Source organism: Mesoplodon mirus (assembly GCF_964341445.2).
Source record: "Mesoplodon mirus genome assembly, chromosome: 11".
Taxonomy (NCBI): domain Eukaryota; kingdom Metazoa; phylum Chordata; class Mammalia; order Artiodactyla; family Ziphiidae; genus Mesoplodon; species Mesoplodon mirus.
Window position 1 is genome coordinate 29,145,059 of NC_138987.1, and position 17,266 is coordinate 29,162,324.

Sequence of the window (17,266 nt, forward strand, 5' to 3'; positions counted from 1 at the left end):
TAGTGTTGTGGTTGGAAAAGATGTTTGATATGATTTCAGTTTTCTTAAATTTACTGAGACATGTTTTGTGTCCTAGCATGTGATCTATCCTGGAGAATGTTCCTTGTGTACTTGAAAAGAATGTGTATTCTGCTGCTTTTGAATGGAATGTTCTATATTTATCTGTCAAGTCCATTTGCTCTAAAGTGTTACTTAAGGCCATTGTTTCTTATTGATTTTCTGTCTGGATGATCTGTCCCTTGATGTAAATGGGGTGTTTAAGTCCTCTACTATTATTGTGTTACTATCAATTTTTCCTTTCATGTCTGTTAATAATTGCTTTATGTATTTAGGTACTCCTATGTTGGATATTTACAACTGTTATATCTTTTTCTTGGATTGATCCCTTGATTATGTAATGCCCTTTTTTGTCTCTTATTACAGTCTTTGTTTTCAAGTCTATTTTTTCTGATATAAGTATTGCTCTGTTTTTGATTGTAAGAATATTCTTCTATGTTATCTTATAAAATCTTTATTGATTTACCTTTCATATTCAGATCTATAATACACCTGGAATTGATTTTTTTGTGTAGTGTGAGGTAGGGTCAAGGTGTTTTATTGTTTTCTATGTGGATATCCAATTGACCAACCCCCATTTATGAAGACCATCCTTTCCTCACTCCAGGCATTTTCTTTTTCTTTCTTTCTTTCTTTCTTTTTTTTTTTTTTGAATCTCTGTTGAATTCTGTGAGTCTATTTGTCTATCCTTTTACCAGTACTACACTCCCTTAATTACCATTGCTGTAAGTCTTGGTATCTAGTACTGTAAATCCTCCATTTTCTTCTTATCCTTCAAGATTATCTTGGCTATTCTTGGTTCTTCTTTTTCCATACAAATATTAGAACAGCAAATTAATCATCACACACACACACAAACACATACACCCCTATAAAAATAGATGCATTTATTTATTTAGGTCTTGTAAAATTTCTCCCAATAATGCTTTTCAGTTTTCATGTAAAAGTCTTATACATATTTTGTTTTAATTTAAGTAGTTAATATTTTTGATATTATATAGGTAACTTTAACATTTTAATTTGTAATTGTTTACTGATAGTATATCAAAGTATTACTTTAAAAATATATTGATGTAATGGACTTGAGGATATGGAGAGGGGGAAGGGTAAGCTGTGACAAAACGAAAGAGAGGCATGGATATATATACACTACCAAACGTAAGGTAGATAGATAGTGGGAAGCAGCCACAGAGCACAGGGAGATCAGCTCGGTGCTTTGTGACTGCCTGCAGGGGTGGGATGGGGAGGGTGGGAGGGAGGGAGATGCATGAGGGAAGGGATGTGAGAACAGATGTATATGTATGACTGATTCACTTTGTTATAAAGCAGAAACTAATAAAAAAATATTGATGTTATATCTACTATTTCTAGCTTCCCTTATTAATTTAATTATTTGTCTGGAGAATCTTTTGGTTTTTCTATGTACAAAATTATGTTATCTTGTCAATAAGGGCAGTGTTTTCTGTTCCTTTTCAGTCCCTATACCTTTTATTTATTTCTCTTTCCTTTTTACACTGGCTATGACTTCCAATACAATGTTGACTAAAATGCTTATAGTAAACATTCTTTTCTCATGTTTGATCTCAGGTAGAAACTTTAAACATTCCATTGTTAAGTAATTTTGTAGCTTTTAAAATATATATAGGTATCAGATTTTAAAAGTTCCATTACAGGCCTAGCCTGCTAAGATTTTAAAAAAATCACAGGGCTTCCCTGGTGGCGCAGTGGTTGAGAGTCCTCTTGCCGATGCAGGGGACATGGGTTCGTGCCCCAGTCTGGGAAGATCCCACATTGCCACGGAGTGGCTGGGCCCGTGAGCCATGGCCGCTGAGCCTGCACGTCTGGAGCCTGGGCTCCACAATGGGAGAGGCCACAACAGTGAGAGTCCCTCGTACCGCAAAAAAAAAAAAAAAAAAAAAAAAAAAAAAAAAAAAAAATTCACAAATGGATGTAGGCTTTATAAAAGCCTTTTATTCATTTTCTCCTATATTATACTGATGTGGTGAATTACATTGACTGATTAATTTTGAATGTAAAACTAACGTTGCATTACTGGAATAAACCCAACTTGGTTGTCATATATTATTCTTTTTATATATGGTTATGTAATATTTGGTTACCATTTTCCCACCTATGTTTATGAGAGAGATTGACCTATAATTTTCAACTCTTATAATGTCCTCATCAGGTTTAGTTTTCAAGGTTATTCTGGCATTATAAGTTGGGAAGTGTTTTCTCTTTTGCTTGCATTTGGAAGAGATTGTTTAAGATTAGTGTTATTTCTTCTTTAAATATTTAGAAGAATTCACCAGTGAAGTCATCTGGGCCTGGAAATTTCTTTGGGAAGGTTTTAGATTACAGATTTAATTTTTAAATTAGATATGGTACTATTTCAGGCAAACTCCAGAATTCTTTGATATTCCTGAAAATACACAGTTAAACAAAAATGCACTAAAGATATCAAGATTAATGCATAGGTCACCCAGTCCATACAGCTTAGTGGTTAAGAACATGAACTCTGGCACTCTTCTGGTCCTCTTTAAAAATGAATTGTAAATGCAAACAAAACAAAAATCCTTGTTTATTCAGCTTTAGTATTAGAATCCCAAACAGTCAAGAGGCAAGTCATTCCAGGGTTAAAATCTGCAGCACATTTCTGTTTGGCTTCTTAACCTTTTGCCCTGGGCAAACGCTTTGAGGGGAGAAGAGTGCTGGGCTCCCTTCTCCATGCTTCTTTTCTCTAAGGGATCTTGGTCCTTCAATTCTTGGCTGCCTTGGAAGCCCTAAAATGCAGTTTTTATCTCCCCAGCTCTGTGAGATTCTTGAAAGCTTTCCTGGCATCTCTGCCCTTAACAATTGTCCTCTGCCTGGATACCTTGCAGATGCCACTAGGGGAAAAAAGAGGAGAATGTTGGCTCACCTCCCTGGGGTTCCTTTCTCTCCAGGATCTTGATTTATCATGTACTGGCTGCCTCAGTAACTCTCCGATGCCTTCAAACAGATTTATTTTTGTATTTTAATGGGCTTTTCTACTTTTTCTTGGCTTAAATGTTGATCTCCTGCAGGCTACTCAATATAAGTGGAATTAGACATTTGAAGGTATCTTTTTTATTGTTATTAACTTCTCATGATCTGACTTTTTGACTTTACCAATTGACTAAGGGTTTTGGTTAATAAGAGATCTACTACTATGATGATGATACTAATAGTAATAATAACAGCTTAACATCCATTGATAAGTCACTAGGTGTAAGACTCTATGTTAAATTATTTCTGTGTGCTCTCTCATTTTATTCCCCTAAGAACCCTGGAGGTAGGTGCTATTATCTTTATTCTTTGGAGCAGAAAACTGAACTCAGAGTAACCTGCTCATACTCACAAGGCTAATGGATGATCATAATAAAATATGGGAGAATGCTACCTGATACCAGGGGCCACTCCCTTACACAGTCTTCAAAAGATAGAATATATTTACCTTATAGTTGATATACTTGGGTTAGAGGGACATGAGGGTAATTGAGGCAGGTGGGACTGTTTAGAAGGCTGGAATGGGGTGCAGGAAAGCCAGACTGGAAGGGTGAAGGGGCAGGCTCCTGCCATGTGGGGGATTGACTTATTGCCTAGAGAAAAGAGAGATTCTAGTTTCAAAAACCCTATTTCCCTCAAGCTGAAATTTGCTATTTCATATGTTTTCTGTTCTTATGAAAAGGGGATGCATCTTACAATAGATGTCAAAAGAAACTTGCCAACTCTCCGGCACTGGGATCAGCTCTAACAAAGCTGTGATCTCAGCACATGTGCAACCTTCCTCTACTCATCTGATTGTCACTTCAGTTGAGTTATTGGTTTTGGTAGCACCTTATAAGGAGGAATATTATTTTCTGTTGCCGACTTCATGAAGCTCCTTCAAAAAAGTTACATTAGGATTAAGCATTGAAACACGAACTTGCTGAATTCACAGGTTTTCCATCATATGTCAGAAAATGCCATTAATGCAGATGAAATTGCCAAATATTTTGGGATGCAGAATAGATTTTTCAAAGACAACAGCAATTGGTGTGACTGATTCATGTGTCATGAAGGACACCGAGCGCTCAACATCTAGCTGTCAAAAGCGTCTGGCTGACGTTCAAGAGAAGCTATTGAACTTCCAGGAAGGTAAACTGTAATTAAGGAAAAAACAGAACAATTCATTTAACCAAATCGGAAATGCATACAAACTTCAGTGTTCTTTGATATGCCTGGAAGTTACTCTGTTAGTCGAAAGGTTTCCCAAAAGGTCAAGATCAAAGATTTGATTGTGAGAAATTACAGCCTATTTGTTAAAATGCAGATCTGGCCCACACTGCCTGGGTTTAAACCTTTGCTCTGTCTTTCAATAGCTAGGGAATTGGGGGCACTTCTGTCTGCCTCTATGTTCTCAGCTGTACATGGGGATAATATCAGCCCTGACCTAACAGAGTTGCCATGAGGAGTAAATGAGTTAGTCAACATGAACGCTAGGAAGGATGTTTGGCAAATGTTGGCTATTAGGATAAACAGCACATCATTACCGATATTACATCCGATGTGCCTGACTATCCACGGCCAAAAATAATTCAGAAAAATATTTAGATTCTGAATTTAAGGGGGGCTTCGGGGCTAATTTTGAATGTGATATTGATGAAGCAAGGAGTATTGAAGTATATGGATAAATGTGTGTTGCTGTCAGCCACGAAACATTCTCTTTGTTGTTATTGTTTTTTGCTTACACTTAATGTAGTGTCTCTTTTTTTCACCAGAGCTGATGTTAAATTACAATGTCAATAACTGAAATCTGTAAATCATTCTCCATTCACTGACCCTTAGTCCATGCTGGGCCTCTTACAGTCACCTCTTAGCTGGTCTCCCCATGTATTCTTTTGGCTTTTGGCCATCTTTGTTATGCACCAGTGACAGACACCTCTGATAAATGCAAACTGGATTATGTTGCTCTCTGGGGGAAAGCATCCAATGGGTCCCCACTGCTTTCAGAAGAAAACCCCAAATCCTTCACCCGGTGCACAGAATCTCCCCCCATATGCCACCTTTCTGGTCTGCGTACCTGTGCTGCTGATTTGCTCTTCTCGCCCATCTGTCAATCCCTTCCAAGGGCCAAGCTCAATCTTGCTCAGAACTTCGCTGTCCCCTCCCTCTGCCTGAAGGAGGCTAACTTATGCAGAATTGAGTGAAGTGTCACTTCCTTGGAGAAATCTTCTCTGATGCCAGGTTTCAATCAGAGCTCATGTTACAATCTCCCCCACTTTTTTTTTTTATTGTACTGATCGCAGTTTCTTATTCTTTCTTCCTTTGGGTAATTATTAGCTTAATGTCTCTCCCTCCACTTACTCATGAGTTCCACAAGGGCAAGGATAGTGCTATTTTTAACGTGTTAAACCCCTAGTGACTAGTTTTCTCTCTCTTTCTAAGTATCTATATATGTATGTATAGGTAGATGGATGGACATAGATGGATATTTCTTATTAAAATACAATATAAAGTTCACAAACTTAAAATGTACAACTTGATACATTTTTACACATAGATGCTCTCATGTTACCAGCACCCAAATCAAGAAACAGAACATTATGAACACCCAGTAGTCTCTCTTCCATCCCTTCTGGTCATTCCCTCAAGGCAATGACTCTTTGCACTCTTATCATTGTGGGTTACCTTTGCCTGTTTTTGAGCTTTGTATAAGTGAAGTTGTAGGCATGTACTCTTAAATCTGGCTTCTTTTGCTCAAAAGTATGAGTGTGAGATTTATCCATGTCACATGTGTCCTAGAACACTTTTCATTGCTGTATTACAGCCTATTGTCTGAATATATCAAAATTTATTTATCCATAGTGCTATTGATAGACAGATGGGCTGTTGCCAGTTTGGGGGTATAACAATGCTGCTATGAACATCCTTTTGCCTGTCCTCTGGCAGACATGCGCACTGAGTTCTCCTGGGCATGTAACCAGGAGTGCTATTGTGGCCACTGCAGCAACTTGGCAACAATGGATTTGACAAAACATATGTTTTCTCATATGTTTATCATATGTTTTGTCAAATACACAGCTGCCAAATTTTTAAAAATGCAAGAATTAATATAGTATTGGAGGAGCTCTCACCTCTATTTCTGATGAGGATTCTGCCAGAGTTCCGGACTTGACTTTAGTCTCTTTTTCACTAAGAGTTTATGGACTGTGAAGATTCACAAAGATGGATGGATACAAATTGGCTGTCACAAAGCTTGGAAGGAATTTACAGGGAGAGGGGTATCCAGAGATGCAAGGTCTCTTTGCTGGTGCCCCGCTGAGAATTGCTGATCTCAGCCCTGAAAAGTCTTCTGGGCTGGGACCTGTCCAGCCTGCTCCACCCATCTACCCCCACCCCTCCTCCCCTTCTTGGGCCCCTGCCTTTCTGTCCGTTCTCACCTTCTGGAGGGAATGGGTTCCAGGGATGAGTTTGCAAACCTCTCCATCATTTGTCTCCCAGGACTGAAGGTTCTCCCCAGACCCTGCTACACTCAGCTCAGTAGGGTTAGAAGGGGATAGAACCATTCGTAAGGGGGCTGATTGTTAGTGGGGGGGACTGGGCTGATTCAGAAATAGGATTTGCGTAGTGGCAGAAAGAGCTATGTGCTCCAGCCTATATCCCCCTTTGGTGTGACAGTGACAAACTCCACTCTGTCTTCTCTCCCCTTTGGTTAAGCAGCAGCCCTGCTAACACACCCAACCCTGGCTGCAAAGGTGTCACTAGCACCACAGCATGTGGATCCTAACTGCTTGGGGACACACTCAGGGTCCAGAGGAGGCAGCAAACATTTCTCCCCTTCTCAGATGGCTTTTTTAGGCAATGCTGAATCTCCCTTCCCTAGGTGTCTGCAGTCCCTTCTCCTTTACTTTTCTTCTCTCCTCTCGGTTCCACCCCTCTTCCGGGATCCTGCCTTTATGTTGGGCATCTCAGGCTAGAAGTAACCTTTTCAGCATCCTCTGCCTCCTTCCCCACCCACCCCACTCATGTTGGTGTACTAGTTAGGGTCCTTCAGAGAAACAGAACCAAGAGGGTGTGTGTGTGTGAGTGAGTGTGTGTGTGTGTGTGTGTGTGTGTGTGTGTGTGTGTGTGTAAGAGGAGATTACTGTAGGAATTGGCTCATGCAGTTATGGAGACCAGGAAGTCCCACAATCTACTGTCTGCAAGCTGGAGAAGAGGGAAAGCTGGTGATATGATTTAGTCTGAGTCTGAAGGCCTGAGAAACAGGGGAGCAGATGGGGTAACTCCTAGTCCAAGGTCAAAAGCCTGATAACCAGGAGCTCCGATGTCTGAAGACAGGAAAAGATGGACCTTCTATTCAGCTCAAGAAGAGAGATAGGGAATTTGCCCTTCCTTCACCTTTTTGTTACATTCTGGTCCCCAGCAGATTGGATGATGTCTCATTGTTGAGGGCAGATCTTGTTACTCAGTCTACAGATCCAGATACTTAATCTCCTCCAGAAATACCCTCACAGACACACCAGAGAAATAATGTTACCAGCTTTCTGGGCATCCCTGACTCAGTCAAGTTGAGACATAAAATTAACCATCTGAGTAGGTAAGGACCTTTTCCCCAGGCTCTCACTACTTTCAAGAAGACATGAGATAAAGGCTTAAGGATCTCCTAGTCAAGCAGATTTCTGCCCCTAAAGCACTACTTTGATCCATTATTATCCTAAAAAACTCCTCCCCACCAAACTTGAGGATTGGCTGGAATGGGTAGGAGAATCAGAGAACTAACATTGGCAATTTCTTTTAATAATTAAAAAATTTAAAGTCTGATTTATTGAGTTATACTATATACCCAGTACAATGGGACCAGTACCCTTTTTGGACCTATAGTGTGATGAATTATGACAAATATAGACAGTTTTATAACCACCACCATCGTTGAAATACAGAGCATTTCCATCTCTCTGAAAAGTGCCCTGGGGTCCCAGCACAGACAGACCCCTCCCCAAGCCCATGGAAGGGTCTGCATTTAACAGTGCAAATGCCCCCTGAGATGGCCACATTAGTGGGTCCTGAACATTTGACTGTGGGGATAGATCTCTTTCTTCCAGATTAGAGGCCCTGGGGGAGGGCCAGCTGAGGATGCAGTGGCTGGTGCCCAACATATAACTGAGCCCCTAGAATGAAGTTCTGATTGGGGTGTCAGGAGACTGAGATCAGGGTCCGAAGGAGAAACTGGGGGCGAACCAGAGCTGGATGTGGACGGGGGCGGGTCACAGTGGGTGCAAAACCAGAGAACAAGATGTAGGAACTCAGCATCCAACATGGAGTCCAGTGGGCTCTTCAGGCTGGGTCCTTACTGGTCAAAGTGTCAGCACGGTCACCTGACTGGAGGAATATGGGCTGAGCTCATGAAAGAGGGGACAAAGGAGGAGGGTCTGGGTGGCACTGCAGACCTGCTGATTTCAGGCAATGCGTGTGCATGTGCATGTGTGTATGTCTGTAGCTGGAGACCATGGCGAGGCGCTTGTCCATCTAGAGACATCTTAGCTGCCCCACGTTCTCAGTCGTGTGGGGAAGCTTGGAGCCTCCTCTCCTTGTGCACGTAGGACCCCCCGCCTCCACCTCGACTGCAGCCCTTGCTGCAGCCTGAGAAGCATGCGCCGGGGGCTGACATCCTAGCCGTGAGCTCAGCTCACGTGTCACCCTGGCTGGGGCAACCTCACATTCTTAGACGCTCTATGTCATGGAAAGAAAGGTGAAGGGCTCTGTCTGCCTTGCTCTGTTCTCCCCAAATGTTACCACTCCAGCAACAAAAGGGGGGGCCTGGTGGTGAGAGACTTTCTTTCTCCTCTTGGAGGGTGGGGAGAGTCTTTCAGATCCCAGAGTCCATGGTGATACTAAGTTTGAGGAATTTTTCAAATCATCGTCCCGCAGAAGCATCTGTGAACCACCATGCTACACATGGTCCTTGTAGAGACAGTCGGAGGAGAGGGATGCACTTTCTTCCCATAGCTGTTTGCTTTAATGGATGAACACATTCAAACATCCAGCCCCTGCATGTGCCAGGTGTGAGACAGAGAGCAGGGGGCACAACAGGCAAGGCCTCTGCCTGTGGGAGCTCACAGCCTCGCAGGAGTGGGCTCCCATGTGGAGCAAGGCTTGGGGAGGCTCTGGGAGGGGCTCCGGTGGCCAGGACTGGTCACTGCTTCCGCGGTCTCAAGTCATGATTTCTCTGCACCTGTGCCCTTTACAAAATAATCGTCTTAGCCTGTTCGGGCTGCAGTAACAGAAATGCCATGACTTGAGTGGCTTGTAAACAACAAACATTTCTCTCTTTCAGTTCTGGAGGCTGGAAGACCAAGGTCATGATGCTTCAGGTTGGGTGTCTGGTGAGGTCACTCTTCCTGGTTCATGGGCAGAAGGGGCTAGGAGGTCTGTGGGACCTTTTTCTATAAGAGTGTGAATCCCATTCATGAGGGCTCTACCCTCATGACCTAAGCCCCATTGCCTAAAACCATCACCTTGGGGGCTAGGTTTCAACGTGTGAATTTGGGGCGGGGTGGGGGGGACGCAAACGTTAAGGCTTTGCCGCACTTGCATCACGGGGCGGAGCCTGCTTGCTTGGACCTGGGCTGACCTGTGACTTGCTTTGGCCGACAGAAGGTGAGGAGAGGAGGGAGGCTGTACCTGTTGGGAGCCCAGGCCTGAAGAGGCTGTGTGTGCACAGCCCTTCTCTTTCTTAGCGCCCCGCTTCTGTGGTGTGAAGCGGCTTCGCCTCATCTGCCAAGGGATGAGAGTCCACGTGGAGAAGAGCTCATTTGTCCAAGTTGAAGCCATTCTAGACCAGTCGACGGCCAGCTGCTTCCAGAACACGTGCAAGTCCAGCCCGGATCAGCAGCGCCGCCTCCGCTAACCACAGCTGACCAGAGACTCGTGGCTGTGCTCAGCCACGAGCCGCAGGGCCATCCAGCCTGTAGACACAGGTGGCACTCCTCCTGGAAGACCAGTCTCACCTTCCTTCACTTTCCTCCAATGGGTCAAGCTTCCTGAAATGTCCTACCTCCAGAAACTCTGCCAAAAGCTCCACGATGACAACCTGTCTTTTACTTTCCAGTTAGGAATACTGCTAACAGCAAGCATTATTGGGCTCTCACCAAGTACCAGACACTGTTTCAAGTGCTTTCTGTATATGAATCCATTTGCCCCGCACAGCAACCCTACAAGTGCCCATGTCAGAGGCTGGCTGTACATGCCGGCCCTGGGGTCACAGGTTCTGCCTGTGAGTCCTGACTCTGCCATGTACTGGCCGTGCGGTCTTTTGCAAGTTACTTCCCCTATTTGTGCCTCAGTGCCCTACGGATAATGAGAGCATCCACCTCAGAGGGTTGTCATGAGGAATAAATGAATTAACTCATGGAAGTCTTTAGAACAATGCCTGAATGTCTGATGCAGAGAGAATGCAATAGGAGTGTTAGTATTATGACTCTCATTTTTTTTTTTTTTTTTTTTTTTTTGCGGTACGCGGGCCTCTCACTGCTGTGGCCTCTCCCGCCGTGGAGCACAGGCTCCGGACGCGCAGGCCCAGCAGCCATGGCTCACGGGACCAGCCGCTCCGCGGCATGTGGGATCTTCCCGAACCGGGGCACGAACCCGTGTCCCCTGCATCGGCAGGCGGACTCTCAACCACTGCGCCACCAGAGAAGCCCAATGACTCTCATTTTTAAAATGAATTAACCGAGGTGCTGAGAGGTTAAGGAACCTTCCCAGGGTTCCACAGCTAGGCAATAACTGTGATACTCTTTCTACAGCATATCACAGTAAAAATCTTGTCTTGACTGGTACTCACAGCAGCCTGATGAGGTAAATAATCTCCATCATTATATGGGTGAGGCACCTGAGGCTCAGAGAGGTGAAGTATCTTGCTCAAGGTCACACAGCTGACTTGAGGTAGAGCTGGCTGTCTTGTCTGGCAGTTTCTTTATGCCATTGGGACAACCCCACACCTCCCCACAAAGCTGCTGTTAGGCCAGCCTAGCATAATGGCCTTACACCTGAGCCCTTACCTATCGCCTGGCATCCCGGCAATCATCTGGTTACTGTTTTCTCATCTCTGTCTCTCCTCACTCTGAGATGCTGATGTTGACCCCCACTTGCCTGGTAGAAGCATTTCCCCTCCTCCCTGCCTTCTCCCTGCCTGGCTCCACAGAGGAGCCCCTTGGTGTAGCTCTCATGGGCCACAGCCCTGCAGCGTCACCTACAGTCTTGGTCCTGTGACTCTAGTTCCAACTCTCTCTCCCCTACACCAAGCAAGGGCTCACTGGTTGGCTCTTCCTTGCCATTTCTGAGTGACTGGAAGTGGCTGCCTAGAGTTCTGTGTTAAGAAGGATTCTGAGGCCATGTAGCAAAGAGTGCTGTGATTGATTTGTTATGTCTGCCGTGGGGGCAAGAAGGGGAGTGGCAGTATGTGTGGCATGTGTATTTGCCATTGATACCCAATCCTGCATTAGTTTATTGTGAGATATGGAATGTCTGTTTTTACATATACTCTCCCTCTAAATCTAAGCGTTATTGTCACATTTTCCAGGAATCCTTCCTTGGTTACCTGAGTCCAGCGAAATCCCCTGCTTCTGTGCTCCCATAGCAGTGTAGGTGTCCTCTCCTCTTGCACTTAACCACGTAGGACTATCACCGTCTGGCTGCTTGTCTGTGTTTACCATTAACCTGGAGCTCTGTGAGCAGAGACCATAACTAGTTGCTTCACTGTGGTATTCCCAGCACCTCAGAAAGGTGCATGGCAAATACAAAGAGTTAAATAACTATGCAATGGATGAACACATGCATGAAGGAATATGGTGAAGGAATATGGTACTGACTTTGGCGTGACTTTCCGTGCCTCAGTCTGAGGCTTGGTTTCTCACTGAGTGAGGCTTTCTGTGTTCATCATTGGCCAGAGCAAGGCTCCTGACTTTCTGGAAGCACAGAAAGCACCTTGTGCCCGAAAGGGCCCCCTTGTAGCAGCTCCTCCTCCTTTCCACCCTCCAACCTCAAACCATCATCTGTTGGAGGCAGCAAGAGCTAGTGCAGCGATATTTATAACATTTCACAAACCGTTTTACAGGGAGAACTATACAGCCACATCTCTACCATGGTTATTTATTTTCCTCATACCACTTACAAGGGGCTAGTTGTGGAAAGAGCTGAACTGCTGGACTCCTCTGCAGCTGGCAAAAGGGTGGGGCTGCTGAGAAAGATTTGAGGAAGAGAGAGATGCAAGGCACTTCTCCCATCTCTCAGAGGGGAGGGAAGGGAAGTGGGTGGTGGGGAGGGTGGGGAAGGATACAGGAATGTCCAGGTAGGGATTTGGTGGAGTGATTAAGAGATTAGTGTGTCTGAGCTTTCCTTCATTTGTTCCCTTGTTCACCCACCTGGCACATTTTCCTGGGCACCCACTATATGCTGGGCACATGCTAAGCACGCCTGTTACCGTGGGGAGCAAAGTGAGCATCATCTCTTCCCCATGCAGCTTACACTCCATCCAGGTGGGCATCACTACACAAGGATAAATGTGGTGAGAACGCTCCCAGGAGGGTTTGGGTGGGTGGGCTGAGTACAGGGGAGTGCAGGGGATGGAGGGAATGCAGGGGATGCAGGAACGGAGGCGAGGCAGCCGTTGTGGCCAGCTCAGCACCCTTTTCTGCATTTTCCAGTCTAGCATCCTGCTTCCCTTTAGGGGAAGAATCTCTCCCCACCCTTGTGCAGTCGTGGTGAGTTAAATCAAAGTGCCTGCCCCTCCTCAGCCACTCAGATCCTCTATCTCTTGGGACTTTGAATTTTGAACTCAGTGATGCAAAAAATATAACCCAGCAGTTGGGGAGCATTCATACCAGTGGCAGAGTCCTGCTGAGGCTGTGAGCCCTTTCTCCTATTTAGACCCACAGAACTCTCCTGGTCTCTGTGATTGAGAATAAATTGCCAGGTTTTCCTTTGATTCTGTGAATTATCTGATAAACTTCAAAGAACTTCCTTTCTTGTGTAAGCTAGCCACAGTCAACTTTTTTTGCTTGCCACCAATGACCTCTAATTACTTCAGCTGCCCTCAAGGGCCCTCCTCAGATACTTCCTGGTGTCAAGGTCAATGGCTCTGACAATGCTGACCCAGAGTAGGGCCTCTAGACGTTCTTATTACTTCTCTCCACATGTTTTGAAAATCCCATACACTCCTCATAGGATATTTTCTTTTTCTGAATTGTGCTTTACTGCAAGGATTAGCAAAATTTTTCTGCAAAGGGCCAGATGTACATATTTGAGATTGTGAGAGGTAGATGGTGTTTTAGTTTTCTATGCTGAGTAATAACTTATCACAAACGTAGCAGCTTTAAACAACACACATTTATTATCTCACGGTTTCAGTTGACCAGGCTCTGGGCATGGCTTAGCTGGGTCCTCTGCTGAGGGTCTCCTAAGGCTGTAGTCAAGTGAGAGGTTGAGCTGCATTCTCATCTGGGAGCTCAACTTGGGAAGAAGCTATACCCAACTTCACGTGGTTGTTGGCAGAAGTAAGTTCCTTGTGGTTGTAGGATGAAGGCCCTCAGCTCCTAAGACCACCTGCAGTTCCCTAACATGTGGCCCTCTCCATAGGCAATTCACATCATTGCTGTTTGCTTCTTCAAGGCCAGTAAGAGAGTTTCTCTCTCTCCAGTCTGTTTAGACAGAGTCTTACACAAAGTAACATAACCAAGGGAACAATATCCCATCACCTTGGTATTATAATGTAATCCAATCAAGGGAGTGGCATCCCATCACCTTTGCTGTAATCTATTGGTTGGAAGCAAATCACAGGTTCTACGCACACTCAAGGGGAGGGGACTGTACAGGGTATGACTCATTGTGGGGGGGTGGGGGTGTCATCTTTGGGTGTCTTGACTTTGTAACATCTGTTAAACTCTGCCTTTGTAGTGCAGAAGCAGCCATAGACGATATGTAAACAAATGAGCATACTTATGTTCCAATAAAACTTTATTTACAAAAACAACCTGAGGGCCAGTTTTGTAGTCTGATGAGCCCTGATTTTTAGAGTAATATTGGGGGCCTTCACCAAGAGATCTTTTTAATAAGAATATTATTCACTACTTCATTTAGCATTCTTTTTATGATAAGTCTTGGAATGAATTTCTTTCTGGTATTATGTTTTTCTTGAGTAACTGTCTGGTTTTAATCTCATGAACACTATGATTTGTAAAAAAAATTTATTGAAGTCAAATATAATGGCAAAAAATATGCTGAACACTGATTTTTAAATTTGATCAGATTTCATTCTTCACCTTGTTTGCTAGGAATCTCAGAGCCAAAGAGATTGGCTGGAATGCCTCCCCCTCCTCTTCATCTGTCTACCTCCTTTTCACCATTCTTCAATATCTCCTCCAAGAAGGTTTTCCTAATCTTGCTCCACCCCAGGCTGGGTTGGGATCCTCTCCTCCATGTATCCATAATGCCCTGTGCTTGCTTCTTTCACTGAACTTAGCATTTTATGGCTCTCCCCACTCAGCTGTGAGATCGTCAAGGACAAATGATCATGGATTTAAAAAAACAAAACAAACTCTTTTATATAGTGACTAGAATACTTCGGGCATTGAGCAAAATTTTAGTGAAATCATAAACAAATCAATGAGTCCCAGTGGAAAAGGTGAGTAGTTGAACTGTTCTAGGGCCAGGGTTTTGCTGGACAAAACTAGCCCATCTGGACAAGGAAACTGAAATTGCCAAGAGGGTTGAAGTGGTAGATGATGGGGCGTGTGCTGGATGGGAAGAAAGTGAAGGTAGGAAGGGCTGGTAGAGTGAACACGGAGGAAACAAGGATCAGAGGGCTCTGTGGCTTTGAAGGACAGCTGTGGTGAGAGTAATGCCAGGGCTGGTGGTTCTTAAGTACAACCACCCATACCAAGTGTAAAGGATTCCACGCTATGCATTTTCTGTATTTGTTCCCCCCTTGTTCCTAGTTCCATTTAACGTCCTAATCTTGACTTCTCTTCTTTCACGCTGACATAATTCATGTCTTCTTGCTGCATTGTGCGTGTCTAAATCCTAAATCATCTCTGTATAAGGTGGGGAAAATGCTTTATAAAAGAATAAAGAATTGTCCTTTAGTATGTATGGTGTACTGAAATGTGAATAACCTCCATATTCAAATTAGGGTGAATAATAATTCAGCGGAGGGACATTCAAGTTCTCCACTTATTGATATTAAACATGAGGAGAGAGTTGAAAAAAATTCTCCAGGGAACATTGTTGGTTTCTTCTTATTTATCCTAAGCTTTGGTTTGGAGGAGAAGATTAATACCAGCTTATGGACAGTGCAGGCTGCCCTGGGCTGCACCTGGGTAGGGCTGGGCTGAGGCAGGGATATTGGCTCTGTGTTTCTGGACCCATGAGATCACGAACTATATCCTACAAGGGTACCATTGTACCTGGCACCTCAATGGTGATTTCACTGCTGGGCCGTCTCCCTCCAAGATTTCTTGCAGCCCGGGGAAGGCAGCTGTAGAATGGTTCTTCAGTGAGATCACTGGGCCCAAACAGCAGCTGTCAGCTTCACCCTGCACACCCAGGTCCCAGCCTCATCTCCTGGGATGGAGGTACTGAAGGACAAGCAGGCTGCCTTAGCATCTGTGACACTGGCCTCCTGGCGCAAGAGGCCTGAGGTAACTTAGCTTATATGACCTTCCAGAGAAACTTGGCCCTTCCTGTGTAGCTGGATCATGAGACCAGCTTTCTGAGGCCCAAGGACTTTGGCTTCTCTTCTTCCAAGCCATGAATGCCCCAGAATCGTGGGATTTTTTTCAGGTTAGGGGGTGATGTGTGCATGGCTGAAATGTCTCCTTAAGTGTCTAGCCCAGTGCTTGGCACATAGTATGAATGGACAAAAATCGAGCTAATTGAGGAGAGCGTATATCACACACATTTCCTAGCAAATAGTAGTTTCTTTTATCCAGTAAATATTTACTGATTGGCCTAGAGAGGCAGGATAGCATAATTGTTAGTAGCAAGAGCGCTGGAGCCAGGCTGCCTGGTTCAAATCTTACCTCTGACACCAATTAAGTGTGAGACCCTGGACATATTTACCTGGCTTCTCTGTGTTTCCTTATATGTAAAATGGGAATTAATACAGATGTTGAATCTTTGTTATGCCCCTGTTTTCTCTCTTGGTTTGCTTTCCCTGGGAGAAGCTAGCTGACATGTCATGAAGACACTCAAGCAACCTAATAAACACATGCATATGGTGGAAAATCTGAGGCCTCCTGCCAACAGCCATGCAAGTGAACCAACTTGGAGGTGGGTCCTCCAGCCCCAGTCAAGCCTTCAGATGACTGCAGCTCATGCCAACATCTGGACCATAACCTCATGAGAGACCCTGAGCTAGAATCACACAGTTAATGTGCTCCTGGTTTCCTGATTCTTGGAAACTGCATGAGATAATAAGTGTTGGTTGTTTTAAGCCACCAAATTTTGGGGATAACAATATGCATTATGTAATTAAATATGCAAAGATTACTAATATGGATTTTTTTTTTAATGTACAAGACAGACATGGTTTCTGCCATCATGGAGGTTAAATTCTAGTGAAGCATAGAAATGAGAAAGCTAACAACTATATTGCAGTGTGAAAAGTGCTATGGGGATAGCATAGGGTGTGATGGGAGAATATAGAAGGGGTACTGGATATGGCTTGAAGGTGATGGCCACTGGGGGAGGGGGCTACCTACAGCCAGTAACATCTAAGTTGCATCTTGAAGGATGAGCAGAGTTAGTCAAGCAGGCAAAAGAAATGGGGAAGGGCACTTCAGGAGAAGGAACAGCATGTGCAAAGACCTGATGGTGAGAGATGGCAAGTGGGGGCAGGGGTTGGAAAGGGGCCAGATGACATTGGCTTTTGGGCTCCATGATAATGGAGTTTGGACTTTGAAGGGTTTTAGGCAGGATAGATGAGATTTGCATTTTAGAAATATCAATCTGACTATGCATGGAGAATAGATTGGAATAGGACTAGAAAAAAAATTGGAACCTAACCACTTATTTCTATTTATTTGTTCTATGATGATATTATATTACATTACCATACATGTGTAGACTTAAAAATAGAGGTCACTCTGAATATACTGAATATACTTGCTTTATTTAAAATAATATTATGTGGTGAGTAGTTTCTCATGTTATT